Source organism: Hyaena hyaena, unplaced genomic scaffold, assembly GCF_003009895.1.
Source record: "Hyaena hyaena isolate Hyena2069 unplaced genomic scaffold, ASM300989v1 scaffold_1168, whole genome shotgun sequence".
Taxonomy (NCBI): Eukaryota; Metazoa; Chordata; class Mammalia; order Carnivora; family Hyaenidae; genus Hyaena; species Hyaena hyaena.
Genome location: NW_024081800.1, coordinates 457183 through 477067, shown reverse-complemented (window position 1 = coordinate 477067; position 19885 = coordinate 457183). Strand labels below are relative to the sequence as shown.

The 19885-nt window shown below is 36.7% G+C and overlaps 1 pseudogene; it reads right to left on the bottom strand.

Moving 5' to 3' along the window:
- Positions 1 to 8320: 8320 nt before the first annotated feature.
- On the bottom strand, positions 8321 to 8991 carry LOC120224397 (annotated as a pseudogene).
- Between the last annotated feature and the right edge of the window lie 10894 nt (positions 8992 to 19885).

The window sequence follows — 19885 nt, the reverse complement described above, 5'->3', positions numbered from 1 at the left end:
TGAATGGATAAATAGACTGTGGCACATCCAGATAGCTGATATCTCAGTCAGTGCTGAGAGAGAGAGAGAGAGAGAGAGAGAGAGAGAGAGAGAGAGAGAGAGAGGAGAAGGAGGAGGAGGAGCAGGAAGAGGAGGAGGAAGAGGAGAAGGAGAAAAGAAAAACAGAAAAGAAGTATCAAGGCATGAAAAGACAAGGAGGAACCTTAAATGCATATTACTAAATGAAAAGTCAATGTGAAAGGCTACATGTGATATGAATCCAACTGTATGACATTCCAGGAGCGGCAACACTATAGAGATAGTAAAAGGATCAATGGTTGCCAGGAATAAGTTTGGAAGTCGGGTGATGAATAGGCAGGATTGTTAGGGCAGTGAAAACACCCTATATGACAGTGTAATGATGGATGGATATCAGATATTTGCCGAAACCCATGGAAAGTCCAACACCAAAAATGAAACCTAAGGTAAACTATGGACTTTGGGTGATTATGATGTTCCAATGTAGTTTCAACAATATACAAAAGCACCACTGCATGAGTGACATTCACAATGAGGGAGGCTGTGCATGTGTGGGGGCAGGAGGTAAAGGACGAGGTACTTCCTCCATTTTGGGGTGAACCTAAAACTGCCCCCCCCAAAATCTTTGAATTATTTGTATGTATGTACCTATAATACCTATATATATTATCTATATAATACATGTGTTATATATAAGGTATACAATGTACATATAATTGTAAAATAAATACACTTTTCATGAAGAGAAAGGAATCCTTCTGTTAGAAAACTCAAATTTTAACCACAAGCTGTAAAACATCAGTTTTTTTTTCCGACAAGTGACAGGTGATTTTAAATTCACATTTCTCAATTGAAAAAAGATAACCCACTGGAAAAAAAAAAGAGAAAAAATATCCATGCTTTAGAATTAAATTTATTTATTAATTGTGTGCTTAATCAATATTGAATTCCATTATGAAGAGCCTACCTTCAGAAATGAACTGAGCTATAATTTGAAAGTATGTAAATAAGATTTGTCATTGTCAGTGACTAAGTGATTTTTCAGAAGCTGTTTCATAAACTGATAGCATTTAAGAGTACTCAGCGAGTGGTGATTTTTCTTCTTTAAATGACTTGATTTTGTAAAACAGTATTAGGATCCTAACAGTTTCCAAAACTAAATAATAGTTTGAGTGTTTATATTCAGCTGCATTTCTAATAGTATAATATGTGACTGAATTTTCTCTTAACTTTGTGAATATGCTTAGATCAAATCGCTTTATTGTCTTTTATGGTATGTAAATAAGTTATATCATAATCAACGTTTGAAGTTTTGATTCATTTTACTTTCACTCTCTTTCACTAAAGGGTACTTAGTATTTTTGTAAATATCCATACTTTAAGACAAATGGCAATGTAAATCTAAAATGGAATTATTGTTTTCGTTTTATTTACTCACTTAAAATGCATTGTTAGAATCACCTTATATACATTTTGAAACTTGTGTTTAGGAGTATATCTGTAAATGGTGTTGCAAACCTAGATATGTCATTCTTTATTTACCGTTGACATTAAACTTTACATTAAATTTAGATACTTTACTGCTAGTTTTCTGCAGTCCTGATTTTCCATGAAACATCTTCTGCTGCTGTTGGGTCATACACGACCCTTGTTCTATTTCTGATTTCAGGTACTATGATTCATTATTTTGATTAATGAATAGAATACCAGTTGAGAAATATCATTGTTTTTACTGAAGGGACATGATTCTTTGAACCTTATCATGAGTCTAAAACCAGTTAGGTATCAATGAATAATATCATAGTGATATTCTCTCACTTTTGTAGCAAGAAGATGGCAAGGAGAAACATTTTGAAATGTCACTTTTTGCTAGTTTAAAATAACATGACACAACTCAGTTCTGTCAACTGCAAAGTGGATTCAGGGTGCCTTGACCACAGTCCCTAGAAAGTCACATTAGGTTCCAGCTTTAGAGTTACATTTTGATTTTCTGTGGTTCTGTTGAGCTAATATGAAAGATTATCTTTTTAAAGAATAATGAGGGTAGTGTTGCCTCTACTGGGAAACTTGACTCACCCATTCTGAGAGACATATCATGGTAAGTGTGCTCTTAATGCCCATTACCTATTTCACCCATGCCCCCCCATCTCCCCTCTAATAACCATCAGTTTACTTTCTGTAGTTAAGAATCTGTTTCTTGGGATGCCTGGGTGTCTCAGTCCATTAAGTGTCCGACTTCAGCTCAGGCCATGATCTTACAGTTCATAGGTTCTAGCCCCACATCAGGCTCCATGTTGACAACTCAGAGCCTGGATCCTGCTTTTTCTCTTCGTTTGTTTGTTTTCTTTCTTAAATTCCACATATTAGTGAAATCATATGTTGTTTGTTTTTCATTGACTTCTCTTAGCTAGTATTATACTCTCTATATCCATCCATGTTGTAAAATCTGACAAAATTTTATTATTTTCCAAGGCTGAGTACTATTCCAGTGTGTGTGTGTGTGTGTGTGTGTGTGTGTGTGTGTGTACGTCCCATCTTCTTTGTCCATTCATCTATGGATGGACACTTGGGCTACTTCATAATTGGCTATTGTAAATAATGCTGCAATAAACATATCTTTTTAAATTAGTGCTTTTACATTTAGGAAAATATTCAGGAATGGAATTACTGGATGATATGGTAGTCCTATTTTTAATGTTTTGAGGTGGCTTCATACTGTTTTCCACAGCGGCTGCACCATTTTACTTTCCCATCAACAGCTCACAAGAGTTCCTTTCTCTCTGCCTCCTTCCACACTTATTATTTCTTTTGCTTTTGATTTTAGCCGTTTCTGACAGGTGTGAGGTGGTGTCTCATTGTGGTTTTGATTTGCATTTCCCTGATGATGAGTGAGGTTGAACGTCTTTTTATGTGTCTGTTGGCCATCTGCAAGTCTTCTTTGAAGAAATGTCTGTTCACGTCTTCTGCCCATTTTTAAATCCGATTACTTGTGTTTTTGATGTTGAGTTGTATAAGTTTTTATATATTTTGAATACTAACCCTTTATCAGATATGTCATTTGGAAATATCTTCTATTCAGTAGATTTTTCAAAAAAGAAAGCTTTAAAAATTCATCCATAAACAAATAAGTTAAAGGGCTTCTCTTAGCAAAGGATTTTCCTATGACATAATTTAAATATTAAAACCTCCACTATACTCTAATATAAATAGATGACAATTTTTATACAACACATAAAGTACATTTTACACATTTAATCATTGAAATATAATATATTTCAATAACGAGTTAGCAACTAAGGTTATAATTTATTTTATATCAACAAAATTATGAAGAAATGTGGGACATTTATCAGTATGCTATCTATAGAATTTATTTTCATCTTAGATCCTTTTGTGGTCTGAATTATGGGATTAAAGTTTTTCCCTAATTTTTCTGGACCCAATATTTAATTAAATTTATACTTTTTACTTAAGTAGGCTGCATAAACAACTGACGAGGAGAATTGTTATATTAGAATCTCATTTAAGGTCTATTCTTTTAAAATTTCTGTCATAGTTATACACACACACACACACACACACACACACACACAATTTTTTTTCTCTCTAGGGATTCCTTCACAAATTTTATTCCAACTGATAGCAAACAAGGTGTGAAATTTGATACTACTTGTTTATCAAAATATATATCTGCTTTGGACATCATTAAACTGCCCTACATTCATTTAAGAGGTCTCTAAACAAGGGTGCCTGGGTGGCTCAGTCAGTTAAGCTTCCAACTTCAACTCAGGTCATGATCTCATGGTTCGTGAGTTCAAGCCTCACATTGGGCTCTGCACTGACAGTGCAAAACCTGTTTGGGATTCTCTCTCTCTCCCTCCCTCTCTGTGCTCCTTCCCCCTTTGTAGTTTTTCTTTCAAAATAAATAAATAAACTTAAAAAAAAAAAAAAGAACTCTCTAAAGCCAATCCCTATGGTAGTTCAACATGGAGCTCTTTTTATCTTGATATCTTGCCATTTATCATTCTCTTATGTTTATACTTGTTTAGCCAACTCACTCTTCATGTGATAGTGCTCAGATTCAGGTCAATCTGAATTCATTCTGCAAGTCAACATCCTTGATGTAGCATTGAATGTGTGTTTTCTCCTTAGCCAGAGAATTCGTATTTTAGATACCCCAACTAATGAAATTTATCTGGTAAAAGATGCTTTGAACAAGTTAAATATAATAAAACTATAAAAAAATATAAGATCATGTCCTCAGAATAAAATCTTTCTTTTTCAGATACATTAAGGAGGATTTTATTCTAAGTGTAATCAAAGTGTCCAAAAAGTGACAACTCTATTTTTCTCTCTCTAGAATTGCTGCTGAATTTTAGCTGATACCAGATTAAGTATTAAAAAGTTGAAGCATTGAATTTGTTGCAGTATGAGGATATGTGAAAGTTTGAAACAACTTAATGTGTTTAATAATTAACCCTCCCTGTTGTTAAAAGATATTCAGTGAAAGGGACTGAGGAAAATCTGGCTGGGTTGTTAGGAAGTCCATCTTGAGAATGGGCTTGACTTATATCCTAAGGCACTTAAAGTTGAATCTTCAGGAAAATGCATTAGAGAATGAGAGAAATGATCAGTTCTATAAAGCTAGAAGTTTGTGCCCTCAGCAGCACAGGGAACAGATTTAATGGCAGCAGGATCAAAGCAGATATACTGGATAAATTGCTATTTTAATAATCCAGGCAAGGGGTGATAAAGGCAAACAAAATAAATACAGGGTAGACTAAATATTTAAAACCAAATAAACCAAAAAAAGATTAAAAGAAAACATAGGTAATATTTAACTTCTATCTGGAATTAAAAGAGTTTGTAATACACATGTTTAAAGGCATCGTGCGTATAGATACATTTGACAAAAAAAGTTTACACACACAGTCATGTAAAAATATTTAAACCAAGCTAATATCAACATTAATATCAGTTTCTCAAAGCTGAGGAAAGGCCTGACATGAAAGTAAAGCATTAAACTTTGAATTATGTAAAAACAACATAAAAACTCATAAGAAATCATCTCAAGAACTTCTTAAGAAAAACTTGGGGCGCCTGGGTGGCTTAGTCGGTTGAGCGTCCGACTTTCGCTTAGGTCATGATCTCGCGGTTCGTGGGTTCGAGCCCCGCGTCGGGCTCTGTGCTGACTGCCAGCTCAGAGCCTGGAGCCTGTTTCAGTCTGTGACTCCCTCTCTCTCTGACCCTCCCCTGCTCATGCTGTCTCTCTCTCTCTCTCTCTCCTAGAAATAAATAAAAATTAAAGAACTTCTTAAGAAAAACTAGCAAAATCACAGCTCCTCCAAAAAGAACACGAACTGCTAATACCCATAAAGCTTATCCACACCACTGATCAGATATGCAAATTCAATTCAAAATAATACTTTGCTTCTAAGACTCAGAGTGAAATTCTGTTACAAGTTTGGTTAAGGCAGTTCTAAATTGTGAAGTCTTCTCATTCTCATCAATTTATCGTCTTTGTATACATTAAGGTATGTACATTTATTTTGTCATTTTGTCAGCCTATATTTATTGAATATCTGTTATGTTTTTAAATTTTTTAAATGTCTTTATCTTTATTTTTTTAATTTTTTTAAATTTATTTCTGAGAGAGAGAGAGAGAGAGAGAGACAGTATGAGCAGGGGAGGGTCAAAGAGAGAGGGAGACACAGAATCTGAAGCAGGCTCCAGGCTCTGAGCTGTCAGCACAGAATCCAACGCTGGGCTTGAACCCATGAACTGTAAGATCATGACCTGAGCTGAAGTCGGATGCTCAACCAACTGAGCCACCTAGGCACCCCTAAAATGTTTTTAATGTTTATTTTTTGAGAGAGACAGAGAGAGATTGTGAGTGGGGGAAGGACAGAGAGAGGGAGACACAGAATCTGAAGTAGGCTCCAGGCCCCGAGCTGTCATTACAGAGTCTGACACAGGGCTCGAACCCATGAATCTGAGCTGAAGTCAGATGCTTAACTGACTGAGCCACCCAGGAGCCCCAAATGACTATTCTGTCTTAAGGTGATACAGTGCATTGAGAATGTAATCAGAAACAGGGTCCTTATGACCCCACAGTTGCAGGAAATATATAATCCTGCTTGTATGTGTGATTTAATGGAATAATTTTGTTTCTAGATTTTAAAAAATCTTATGTCATTTAATTTACATCTGAGTCTGAGCCTGTTTGCTTCTTGACAAATTCTTATTCACATACTTTGGTCAGCATTTCACTTGAGGAGCAGGCAGAAATAAAGCCACGTTATCTCCCATCCAACAATTCCCATGTTTTCCAAAACCTTGTGCATATAGCCTTAAAATCTGGCTCAGTCGGTTGAGCCTCCGACTTTGGCCCAGGTCATGATCACATGGTTCGTGGGTTCAAGCCCCACGTCGGGCTCTGTGCTGACAGCCAGCTCAGAGCCTGGAGACTGTTTTGGATTCTGTATCTCCTTTCTAACCCTCCCCTGTTCATGCTCTCTCTCTCTCTCTCTCTCTCTCTCTCAGAAATAAATAAAACACTAAAATTTTTTTTTTTTAAAAATCATCACAAAACATTTGGAGAAGCTGGTGATCTTTCTGAGGATCTCAGTCCTGTGGCCCTGTGTTGGGTTATGCACGTTAGTTCAGTCCTAACCTGTGTGTGTCTCTTGATGGTTCTAAGGAACTGGGTTTCAATACCAACAGAAGAGTAATGACTAGTAGGAGCGGGCACATGGTACTGTCACAGGAGTACTTTTGGATTCTCTAGTATTTTTCTTTTTTTTTAAATTTTTTTAATTTTTTTATTTTTTTTATTTATTTCTAGGAGAGAGAGAGACAACATGATCAGGGGAGGGTCAGAGAGAGAGAGGGAGCCACAGACTGAAACAGGCTCCAGGCTCCGAGCTGGCAGTCAGCACAGAGCCCGACGCGGGGCTCGAACCCACGAACCGCGAGATCATGACCTAAGCGAAAGTCGGACGCTCAACCGACCAAGCCACCCAGGCGCCTCTCTCTAGTATTTTTCAACCAAAGTGTCATGTTAAAATATTACTTAGAAAGACAAATACAAAAACAGAAACTACTACGTTTCTGGGACGAGTCAGGACACAGGGGACACAGTGAAGAACATTAGAAACAAGACTCTCAGGGACCCGAGGCCTGATTTCCTCCTGCTCTTGATACCGTGTTTCCTGAATTTAAAAACAAAAGCATAAAAGTTTTTTGGTGCAGGGGATATGATTGGGTTATTGGGCACAAGGAGAATACTCAGATTTATTCTAACTGGAGTCAAACCTATGCCATCAGAGAGCTATAGATTCTTCGACTGAGGTCCCTTATTGAATTGCTTTTACCGAATTGAACTTTTTCATACTGGATTGAGAACCATTAGGCTTTAATCTAAAACTATGTTTAGTGTATGCTACTGGACAGGTTCCGTCACTTAGTTTCCTAGGAGAACAAATCTTACCGTATTTGACAAGAGGCACATTGATTAAATGAAAACTACTATGGGTACTAAATTGAAATTTTTCTATAGCTGGAGTTAACATAATTTCACAGTTTTCCAGGCTGTAATTATTATGGATTTTTCTAATGACATGCAAATTTAGAACATTTGTCTTCCCTATTCTGGTGCGTTACTGTGGATCTAGAATAGATTTTCTAGAAGTTTTCTTCTTACTTACGTGTACTAGTTTGTGCTACCTCTGTAAAGTTGGGATGGTCATCTCAAATGTACTGTATGGTTAAGTACTACACTTTTTTCAAGAGAGCTTTAACCTTCCTCTCCAGCTATTTTTAAAACATAGTTTAATGTATTTTAATAGCACAATTACAGGAACAGTACAGAAGACAGACATTAGAAACATGTACTTGCAGGTAGGACAACTCATTTAGAAAAGTATAATACATGGATAGAATTTGTGTGATAAAAATGCTACAAATGTCATTTAGTTGCTCTCAATAAGAAATACACTTGTTTTGAAAAAAATCTAAATGCCGGAATTGTCCATAAAAATTCACCAGGTTAATGGATATTTATTATAGAGTTGAACCACTAAAATTTGTTTACTGAAACATTTTGACTTGTATTAATGCTTTATATCACTATTATATATATATATATAATCCACACACAAAGAAAAATGGAAAAACTGCCAATACCTAATTTCTATCTCTTATTTTTCCACTTGCAATTATATACTTAGGTACCTTTTGACCTCATGGGGGGGAGGAGAATTCAATAACAGGAAGAAAAGAATTTTTTAAATAATGAAACGTTTCATAGTGAATTCTTAAGCACATTTTCCGTGTATGCAGCTGTCAGCTGAATGTCTTTGGGTATAATTGTTACACGTTTGGAATGGAAAGCACACAAATTGGTGTTTTTCTTTTTCTTTTTTTTTTTAATGTTTTTATTTGTGAGAGAAAGAGAGAGAGAGAGAGAGAGAGAGAGAGAGAGGAAACGTGAGCAGGGGAGGGTCAGAGAGAGAGGGAGATACAGAATCTGGAGCAGGCTCCAGGCTCTGAGCCAGCTGTCAGCACAGAGTCCGACGTGGGGCTCGAACCCACAAACCTTGAGATCATGACCTGAGCCGAAGTCAGACGTTTAACCGACTGAGCCACCCACGTGCCCCATTGGTGCTTTCATAAAGGCCAACTAGGCAGACCTCACTTGTCTCCTGCAAAGCACCAAGAGCTGCACTCCAGAAGCGCAGATCTGTTTTGAAGTCCTTGAGCAAGGTCGTACACCAGACTGTGCAAGGGACGTTTGCCCTTGCAGTGAACTTCTGAACACATCTCCGGGAGTGCCTCAGTACCAGACCCATAACAATGAGGTTTCTTCCCTCCTCCAGGAGAGGGCGTGCTCTTGCAAGCAGCTTTTGGAGCTAGTTGCTTTCTGGGTACTTTGCCACCAGCCGATTTAAGGGTAGTAAGCCGTGAGGGAGCCATGGCTTAGAGTCTCTTTACTATCCCTTTGTCTTTCGTCTGGAGTTTCGTGGGCTAGAGGCAGCCCTTGGGTAGACAGCCACAGGGGCTGCTAGCACAATTTTCCACGGAGCTCCTAACAGTATGACTGTGTGCATTCCCTATTGTTACCATCAGAATTCTCTGCCATTCAAATCCCTGCAGAAGCCTGGCTATGAAGCTGACATTTACAGAGAACTGCTTGAGAACGTGCTCGAGTCTAGTACTTCTCTTTAGATTATAACAAACCCATAACACTTAAGACTTGCTTCTCTTTGTGTCTGACCCCTGTGGAGTTAATTTTACTACACTGATGGAAGTTCAAAGAAGCACACCCTGCAATGAACTATTTCATTTACTTTAGACTTATTTTTCTGTAACACTAGTCACTAGATCCTAGTATCTTGCATTTGAGGAATGACCTCTCCACTCTGAACCCACTATTGGAAAAAGCTATGGATTTGCTAAGCAACTCTTTTCTTCATCTTAGTCTTATAAAAATGGCGAGTATTTATTCTTGTAATTTTTCCACTGCAAAGGGTCTAATAATGAAACTCCCTACTTAACACTCGTAACTTTAAGAAACATACTACAGTACTAATTATATACCCTGGTCACATTCATACTTTCCAGCCCTGAAAGTTCATTTCTAGGAAGCAAATATAAATAACTTATCAGAAATTCAAACAAATTTGTGTTAAAATTCCTCATAAAGTTATTCATAGCCAAACCTAACCCAGCCTTGATTTAGACGAAGGTAATGGTTTAAAAAACTGTGGCATACGCCCAAGATAGAATTTTAGTCGGCTATTAAATGATGTTTAATAATAACTTCAATGACATGAAAAACATTATACTAAGAATGTAGGATTCAGAACTGTGTTACACAGGGTCTAAAGTATCTAAAATTTATACACACACACACACACATACACACAGTGTTTAGCTTTCAACAGTGTGTTTGCACCAGATTTTTATTTTTATCCCTATGAATTTCTGTATGGCTCAAGTTTTCATAATAAATATGTACAAATTTTGTAATAATTTTAAAGATTGTAGGTTTTTCACAAAAAGTACACACACACACACACACACACACACACAGACACGGCAGTACTTAGTACAATGAAAACAGAGAAGAATATATGAAACTGAAAGCTTTCCATGATGAAAAATAGATAGGAAATGATTGATAGACTTGGGCGTGGGGTGGGAAGGAGGGTGGAGTAGAAGTACAGGGATGAAGCATAGGACACAAGAAGTTGATAATAAATACATAAATTAGGAGAAAAAGTAGATATATGAAAGAATAAAAGTTCACTATTAGACTTGGCATTTTGAGGTGACATCTGGACCACCATGGAGAGTGATCCATTGGGCAGTTAGATATTAATATAAGATCTAAAACTTAGGACCTTTTTGAAATATTGTAGCGTTTTAAAGATTCCAGTCCTTAGTATTAGGAGTGGATCTTTAAGTTGCAAAGTAGATGTGATATTGTTATAAGAAACATGTGCTTTATTTTACCTTGCTATGTCAAGAAACAGATTATAGCATAAGAGTTTCAAATTAAAAAAATTAACAATTAAGAATATTTGCATTATACTTGTGTACAGCTACATCGTAGACCTGAGCTCCTAGCAAATAGCTCAGGGTTTAAATAGTTTCTCTAACAGCACTCACTGGAAGTGGATACCGTCCCAGGACTAGTTTTGCTTACTTTCCTAGGGGTCTCTAGCAAGAAGGGTAAATGCTTTCTCTTCTCAAGTTGAGCCACGTTTTCCATTTTGAAACCTACCTACCAGAAATTAGCATCAGATCTTTGCTTCTCCATTGTTCATGAATACACATATTATCAAAGATGGGAAAGTTTTAGGAGAATGACAAATATTTTTTTTTCCTCAAGAATATAAAAGTCAGTGGTTCCAGCCTGAGAAAATATTAAAGTGATTTCCCAGGAAGTTCTAGCTTAGTTTTCTTTTTCCCTGACATCATCATATATATGATTTATGATTTACACAAAGTCAAAATATGCCTTATTTGTACATGTTACCCAATATTGTCAAGTTTATTTAGAAAAAAACAGAAGGTGGTTATTCACTTTTTTCAGTGAGTACTTGAATAAAGATTGAAAATACCTGCATTTTTCAATTACAGCGTCGCATTTTATAGGACATAGTAACATGCCGCGGAGTCAGGTTTCTTTGCTTGTCACTTCACATCTAGGATCCCAACATAACGCCACCCAGCAAGCAATGCTATGTTTGTATAGGCAGCAATATGATATTTTTCCTGAAGTTTAAAAGGCAACGTAGTTTCACATTTTGTGCATTCAATTTCAATTCAAATCTATGGAATGAGTGGGAAAAGGTTGAATATCAGACCTTGATTATTTTTTGTCACTGGGCCAAAGCCTGGAAACCACCTCAAGTGGACCTTTATTTTCACCTGCAGCCCTGAAGCATAATTGAATTGCTTGCTCAGCAATCGTGCAACACTCAATAAGGGCGCAAAGTGAACAATTGACTTCATAATTTACCAGGTGCGCACAACTTCTCTGTGAATACAGTTAATTTATAAATAACTGCTAAAAGTCAGACATTAGGTCAGGATTTTGCATAGATGAATGTTATGCACAAGGAAAAACAACGTCCTTTTATAAATTATTTCATTCTGTTGAATGAGACAGATTGAATAATTGTTATTGCAGTGTTAGAAAAAATATCTTTAAAAAACACATTTTTATTAGATCATATTTATAAATAGCCACTATTCTCGTGGTTATTCGTTTAATTAAGAATAGCTAAAGAAAATGTTTATTTTAGAGTTAATTTTTAAATGTACAGAAAGATTATTGAAAATAGTAATCCACATGCCTTAAATATATTGAGTTCTGTTTTAGTATTCAATAAGAGAATAGTTACCCCTAAATAAACATAAATTGACAATGTTATATGTAATGCAGAGTAATCTGCCGTAATTGTTTTATGAGAATAAAGTGGGAGTATGTTTTTCAAGGGAGAAAGGCATAAGTAAAATGAAAAATCATGGAGTTTCTTACACTTGCATGGAATAATCATTGCCTGATTTAGTGTAAAGTACACTTTCTATCCTGGCCATATGCTGCCTTGTTTATAGCTCACAAGTATTTCAAGACAAAATTGGTTGGCCATTCACATATTTCAATAGATCTACATCCAAACTGGTAGAGGAAGAAAAGAACTGTGTGCTTGGCTCAGAATTCACACTGACAGCATTGTATATTTATATATCTTATATAATAAATGCCATTGTTGGAGACCTTTTGTCACTAGTGTGAAGCTGGGCTTTGTTTTCATAGCATCATTTCTTTTGTCCTGGATCTTTATCTGACATTTAACAAGTATAACAGCTTTTCCTTTGGTTTATTATCATTGTTAAGGTGGACCTATCATTGCCATTGTTGGAAAATACGCACATTCTTTCTCTGAAAACAATTTTACCAAGTTTTCATGGTTAAAACAAACTTATAGGGCCCCAGGAACAGTGAATTAATGAAGTATGGAATAAACATAAAGACAGAGGAGATTAATTAATAATTAATTAATTAATAATAATTAATAATAACATAAATATTGCCCCTAAGGTCTCAGTTTTTATGGCAGAAGACTCTTCTGTTCTGATTTGACAAACATCACTTAGAGACATTTATGGCAGTAGAAACTCTGATGTCTGGAAACTCTTCCTAAGATATTTGGAGTTCTTAGCAAACATTCTACAAAACATGGTAACTTTTGGGGGGCTCGCAGCACTAAGGGAAAACTAGGTCTGCTTTCTGAATTAGTTAGGAGGGTTGCCGCAGTTTAATGAGGTATGCACAGTGTAACCGTATCAATTGCTCCAGGACTGTAGTTTTTTTTTACCAAAATAAAATTAAATCTGGCTCCGGGTTTCTACCTGGGAGAATTAGTGAGAAGTCTGAGATGAGTTCTGACTGGTGCCCTTTTCCTACTCACCTTGCCCCACCTGCTCCCAGCCCGTCTTGGCCACGTGCCACGGCCTGTATGGACCCCATTCCTCCTCCTTAACAGAGCCATGTCTCTGCTGGTCCTTGACCATGCCTCGCACTGCTGCTGCATGCACCATGCCGAACAGTTGTCTCCTCTGACATCCTGCCTTGTCTCAGTCAGTGTGGGAATATGGTCTCTGCCACCTGCCCCGTCCTGCAAATCCAGTCAGATGTCCACTCTCCAGAACACCAGCCATCGGACAACTCAAAACAAAGAGCCCTAACCATCCTGCCTAGGGGCTAGAAGGAAAATTGTCTGATAATTTTGTTTCTGTGTCTGTAGAAGCAAAACCCATTTTTTTTAATTTAAAAAAAAAGTGTGCTATCAATTAATTCACCACCAACTCCTTTCGGTATAAAAGGCAGGTGACTGTGCTATTTTCACCTTCCCTTTGTTTTTGTCATTTCTCTTGAGTAGCTGGGAAGGTTGTAGGTGAGAAAGAATGTCTTTTGTGTCTTGTACAGTTTGTACATGCCTTGTGCATATTTTGTTGCTGCTGATTTCTTATGAATTCTGTCTACTGCTTCCCCACTTCATAGAAGATGGTTAGAATTAGATGAAAAACTATGCTTCTTTGTCTTGGTATTATTAAAAAAAAAAAAAAAGTAACTACGCTGAACTTCAAACTGGCTTTCTCCTCACGCTCAAGCCATAGAAGCAAGTGTCATATCGAACAGTTGAGTCCCGAATTCTTACTAATTTTTTCACCAAGACTTTGCCAAAGTTTAGTTTATAAAATAGGGAAGAAAGGGCAATGATAATCCTATTAAAAAACAAAGATAAAGATCATGTCAGACAATTAAGTAGAGATCAATATCTATGTCAAGGCTTTCACTAATTAGGTAGCAGATATCTAATGGAGAAACTGGGTTGGAAAAGTTTTTGTTAATTTTCAATCAGATATAATATTCTAAAAAATATTCTCTGTGCTTCAATAGAAAAGTAAAAGTTTTTCCAATATGGTTGAAGAGTAGATGTTAAGTATGGCACAGACAAGCTTCTGTCAGATGGCTCATTCTATTTATTTCAAAATGGTTTAACTGCTATTGAGGATCAAAATTAAGAATCATGTGCTCTTGGCTTGCTTATCAAGAGCCTCCATTACTATTTGGTTTTGAACATATAGGTGGAAATGAATGAGTAAAACATCTTCACCAAATGTGCTATTGGGCTGAGTTATTAGCATATCCTTCGTGCATTCTAAACTCAGTTACAGCAGTAAAATAAATTTTTGTTTCTCAGTCTAAATCTAATGCTGAAAAAACTTCAATTTGAGAAGATATCCACTTAAGTATTAAATTGAAATCCCACAGGATTTAGGCAGGAATTGATGAAATGCTGCCTGATTGCCCTCAAATGTTTCCCTAATGTAAGTAACACTTGGCTCACTTAAGATCAAGTCCAATTTTACTCCACATTTACTCTTAAATCCTAAGTCAAAATAATTGTTGGATTTTCAAGATTTGGCTATGGTAACAGATAAAATAAAAATCTATTCATTCCTTCAATGAATTACTTGGATTTAATTCTGTTGGAATAGCAGATGACACACGTTTATAACTCTGCTGCCCCTCATGTAATTAGAAAAGTAGCATTACAGGTGGTCTGCAACTACAGAAAAATGTCACAAAGAAGCCTCAAGTAGCATGGCATTCTTGACCTTAGGAGATTATTGATGGTGTGTATATGGATTGAGTCATGGAGACTTCAAGTACTGGTAATAAATGATAGTGTCGTTCTAAGAAGGACTGAGTATAAATTGATGCTTTAATGAATAAAGAAAATATTGCCTCTCTTCCTCCAGACTAAGGTTTGTTTTGTTTTGTCTCTGCATAATTCCCAAGTGAAAAAAAATTCTCTTTTGATTAAGACTTAGGTATGAACTAAAGTGATTTATAGTCAGATCAGAAGCCAAGAGATTAGTGCCAAAATAGTGGTGAGATAATAAAATACTGAACTTGGATAGAATCCAGGCCACTCCAATATGAGTTGAAAAGAAACTGCTGATCAGCTAAGATAGACCACGAAGGCTGTTGTCTGGCTCAACTATTAGCAAGAATGATGATTCCGATCCATTTTTTGGTTGGTTTCACTCAAATTTTCTACCTGCTTGTTCAAGTGTTATATCCGAAATTGAGAATACGCAAATAGTCCCACGCCTGGTGTCTCTTTATCTCTTATGAAGGAAGTTTTAAGTTCAGTTGTCCATCCACAGCTGTGAGGAACAGAAAACCACTTAACTTACTGCCACTAGGCTACAGTAGGCAGCTCTAGCATTCAGGGTTGGCCTTATTTCCATATAAGGAAGTCCCTGCATCCCCAAGACCCTGGCTTTCCAGGCTTAATTTCTATTGCTGCATTGGATCGACAAACAGTCTCACTATTGGCCCCCCTACAGCTGTTTCTCATAATAAAACAGAATTCAAGGGGCGCCTGAGTGGCTTAGTCGGTTAAGCGTCCGACTTTCGCTTAGGTCATGATCTCGCGGTTCGTGGGTTCGGGCCCCGCGTCGGGCTCTGTGCTGACTGCCAGCTCAGAGCCTGGAGCCTGTTTCAGTCTGTGACTCCCTCTCTCTCTGACCCTCCCCTGCTCTCGCTGTCTCTCTCTCTCTCTCCTAGAAATAAATAAAACATAAAAAAAAAATGAAAAAAAAAAAATAAAACAGAATTCATGTATTTCCCTATTAAGACACACTCCTTTAGCAAGAGTTGTGGCTGGACCTGAGAATGCCAGCTCTCAGCTCATAAGCTTCAACTTCTTTTGACACCTTTTGATGATCAGTTACACCCCATCATTGCTGGCTGCATGTCAGCACTTCCCAGTCCAAGCACAGAGACGTGGCTTTCCTCCTCATTTCCTATCTCATTGTTTAAATAAAACTGGACTATTTAGAAATTACTTACGTAGAAAAGGGAATAAATAAAAAGAAGCTGTAGGTCAATATTGTGCTTGACAATTCCAACTGTCACTTTGGGGTTCACTTTTAAGGCACTGCTCCTAGTGGCAATGGCCATCTCTCCCCACTGCCAAGAGTTACCTCAATCACATGTTCAAAAATCAGACTTCAAAAGGGAAGCTGAGATAAATTATGGTTTTGTTTGAAAAAAAAAATCCCTTAATCCCTCTGCTTTAATGGCCTCCCCCAGTAAAATGGCCTGGAATGAAGTAAACATATTCTTTCAGAAAGAAAGTAACATTTCATGACTAAATAAAAGTGTCGGATGGCATAGGCAGATTCTGTCTAACATCAAGGGTTTTCCTAGATTCATCAGTAAAAATAATAATATTTTAACTGAATTCTAAATATTTATGCTTAACATGAAAATTCTAAGCTAACTTTCAGAGATTAAACAAGTATAAACTCAGACATTTCTGAAAATCTTTTTTTTTAAATGCCAGGCTAACTTATTTTTTTAATGTTTATTTATTTTTGAAAGAAAGAGGGAGCGTGAGCAGGGGAGGGGCAGAGAGAGAGGGAGACACAGAATGTGAAGCAGGCTCCAGGCCCTGAGCTATACAACACAGGGCAGAGGCTCAATCCACTGAGCCACTCAGACACCCCCATGAAAATCTTTTAAATACATACTAACTGTCCATTGGCTGGTATCTTTAGAGGCAGAGATATCTTGTGACAACTGGTAGCTTGTGTACCTGATAGCTGATATGATCAAGTGGAAATCATGACAGCTGATCTTTAGGGGAAAATACACATTTTTTCCCCATAGAAGATAGAGGGAAGATAGTTGCAAGGTGGTCAATAAGCCTAATATTGTCTATATGTATAGACTATGGTGTTGAGTGGGCAGAATGTTGAGCATACCTTTGAATCTCTGGTCATAGACGAAGTCCTGCTTATCTGGCTGGGAAACTCGATTTTGGATAGAGCTGGGAGTGGGAGCTCTGAGTCTGTTGAAAGTTAGGCTTCCGTCATCTAGCCATGTCCTCTGAGACACTTGAGCACTAAAATGAGTATAAATTGATTCCATCTCCCTATGTATACTCCTTTCCCTCCATCCCAAATATTCTAAAAATGTCAGAGCCCTCTACAAGGACCAACTTATCTGGGAAGCAGTTTGTTCCAAAAATCTCACTCTTGCCCCGCTCTTGCCCGCTGGGATTCTACTCAGGAAGTATTGGGCTGAGCGAGCAAAGTCAGTTATATCTGAGCCAACAAATGATGTGTGTGGATCTTGTCCCAATTTTGCCACTTACTGGCTCTGATACCATTTCCTTCCTCTCCATAATGCCATAGATATAAAATGCTTATTACTATATCTCACAAAGAGTAAGTTCTCGAACTGCAGCTAGCATCTTTTTCTGACATGATCAAAAGCCCTGCCTCAGTGGTTCTCCTCTATGTTGTATTCCCTCCTGATCTTGTCCTTCAGCCCAGTGATCTAGGTACAAAATGCTTTCATGTTTTGTGCTCTAATATGACTTGAGAAACACTGGCCTGAGTGTCCAGTATTCAACCTCAGGATAATTACAATGGGGGAATGTTTTAAAAAATATTGTTAATTTTTGTATATTTCATTCCAAAGATGAAACGTGCCTCTTTTCTCCCCCCACTAAAGGAAAACAAGCTTAAATTAGAGGCTGTCTGGTATTTTTTAAAATGCATAAACATATGTTTACTATTGTGTAGAACAGATGTAATTTGACTGTAGTTGACTAATTCTGATTGTGTTTGGATTATGTCATTGAAGAGCAGTCACAAAGAATTTACTGATTTAAGTCTTACATAATTTAAAAAATCGTTCTCAGAAAGCCATTATGTATAGAAAATCTCTCTCTCCTCTTACCTTCATTATTGTTTAGAAAAGCAATTGTATCATGCAAAGTGGTCATTGAGTCTGTAATCTACCAGATTCATGGGGATGCTATTATGATGTCAGAATATGTCAAAATTCGGAAATGAATGAGCTGCTTTAAATAATCATTTCACGGCTATTTTAGTGCAATTATAAAGATCTACTAATGTTTCTGATGCTATAAATATGTAATGTAATAAATATCACTTCAATTATTAAAAGAAAGACAAATTAAGGAATTTAGTAAATTACAAGGAGCCACTGGAGACTGGGAGGAAAAGGGTATATGTATATGCAGGCATAATTTTATGATTTTTTTCACTCTAACATCTTATCCTTACATCTTACTTATCCCTTTCTTTTTTTTAATCCTCATAGCTTCTCAATTGCCATCTTAACAATGATTTGAGAGATATTAAAAGATAAATGTCTACAGTGTTATTTTAATGACTTCTATGTTCCTTTTTCTGTTAGAGAAATAAAATTCTTTATAACGAATGCTCTGTGTTGATCTGGCTACTGATGAATGCCTGGTGTTATACCCAGTGAGGAAAGCAGCAAAGAGAGAAGAGAGAATTTTGAGGTATATACCACATTTTAGGGTACACCACGTCAGCCAAGAGGGGGATGCCCGCTGCAGTGCCTCTCATGAAAATAAGATTTTTGAGTACCTTTCAAATTAATATGCCAGTCCAGACTTTTTTGGCATAATGAGAACATCTTTCATGTGTCAGAACAGGTTTTGATTATAACTATATAAGCGAAAGCACAGATATGTTGATAAGGTGACCTTCATCTTAAAGTTTAATTGTCCAAAGTACTTATAGAACAATCAAAAACTGAATAGGAATAAAGCATGTGAGTCATAGGGCTACCTGACCTTAGAATTCAGCTGTTTATGTTTGAATGAAAATAGCAATTGCAAATACAAATCAAATAAAAGTCCACGTAAATGGGCAGCCTATGTCATCACTTCACTGCTTTTTTTCCCCTACCGAGAAGAATCAAGATGACTTTTTGGCTAAGTCGATCCTTATGCTCACAAATATGTTTGCCCCCTAAGAATTTAGGGCATTTGCAAATACAGTTGTTAAAATGGCTTACAGCTATCCCATAAAAAGCATGCTTTTTTTTTTTTTTTTGCTTCTAGCCTTATTTTCATGAAATGTCTCTCTTCAAGAGTGTGTTGTTTTATTTTGCAAATTCCATACAAATATGCAATTGAAATAGATTTATTTGTATAGTTTTGTCAGATTTGGGGTGTTGCATTCATTGTTTGGTGCCATATTTAGGGTGGTGTGTTTTGAAAGTAGACTACCTCCTGGAGGCATTGTACATAAGCTCTTTTCAAAGGTCAGGAAATGGTTCTGGAAAGAAACTCTATCTGAAAGGTGTATGTTAAAAACTCCCTGTCTGCCTCTTCCTGGATTTGTTTTTGTAGATGATACACGAAGCATTTGGCATTGTCATCTTTCAGCTTTTTTTTTTTTTTTGAGAACAGCTTTTACCATGTTTCTACTGCTTCTTTCTTGTTGTACCTTGTACCTACCAAGTTTTATTCCACTTCTTCCCCATCATTTCTCTCCTGCTCTCCAAATTCTTTTATTCTTTCAAGCCAAATTCCAATGTCATCTCTTTCATGAAAACTTCTTTGAATACATCAGTCATGTATATTTATTTTAATTGTTCATAAGAATTTCCCCCTGCCCCCCTCTTAGAGCACCTATTACTCTTACAGCAACCACTGGAGTGCCTTATATAAGGTTATCATCTCGCTTTGGGATGTTCAGGGAGACGTAATGCTCTGGCATTTTGCATATAGTAGGTTCTTAATAAATACATATTCTGGAAATGTTGCCTGAACATAATATTATCCTACTATGTAGTAATGAGTTAACAACAAAAGCTAATTTCATGCATTCATGTATGTACTTATACAATCAGTTACAGTACTAACAATTTCCTGTTGATGACAAGGTCAGCTGGGTAGTTATCGAATTTGATCACTGAAACTGATAA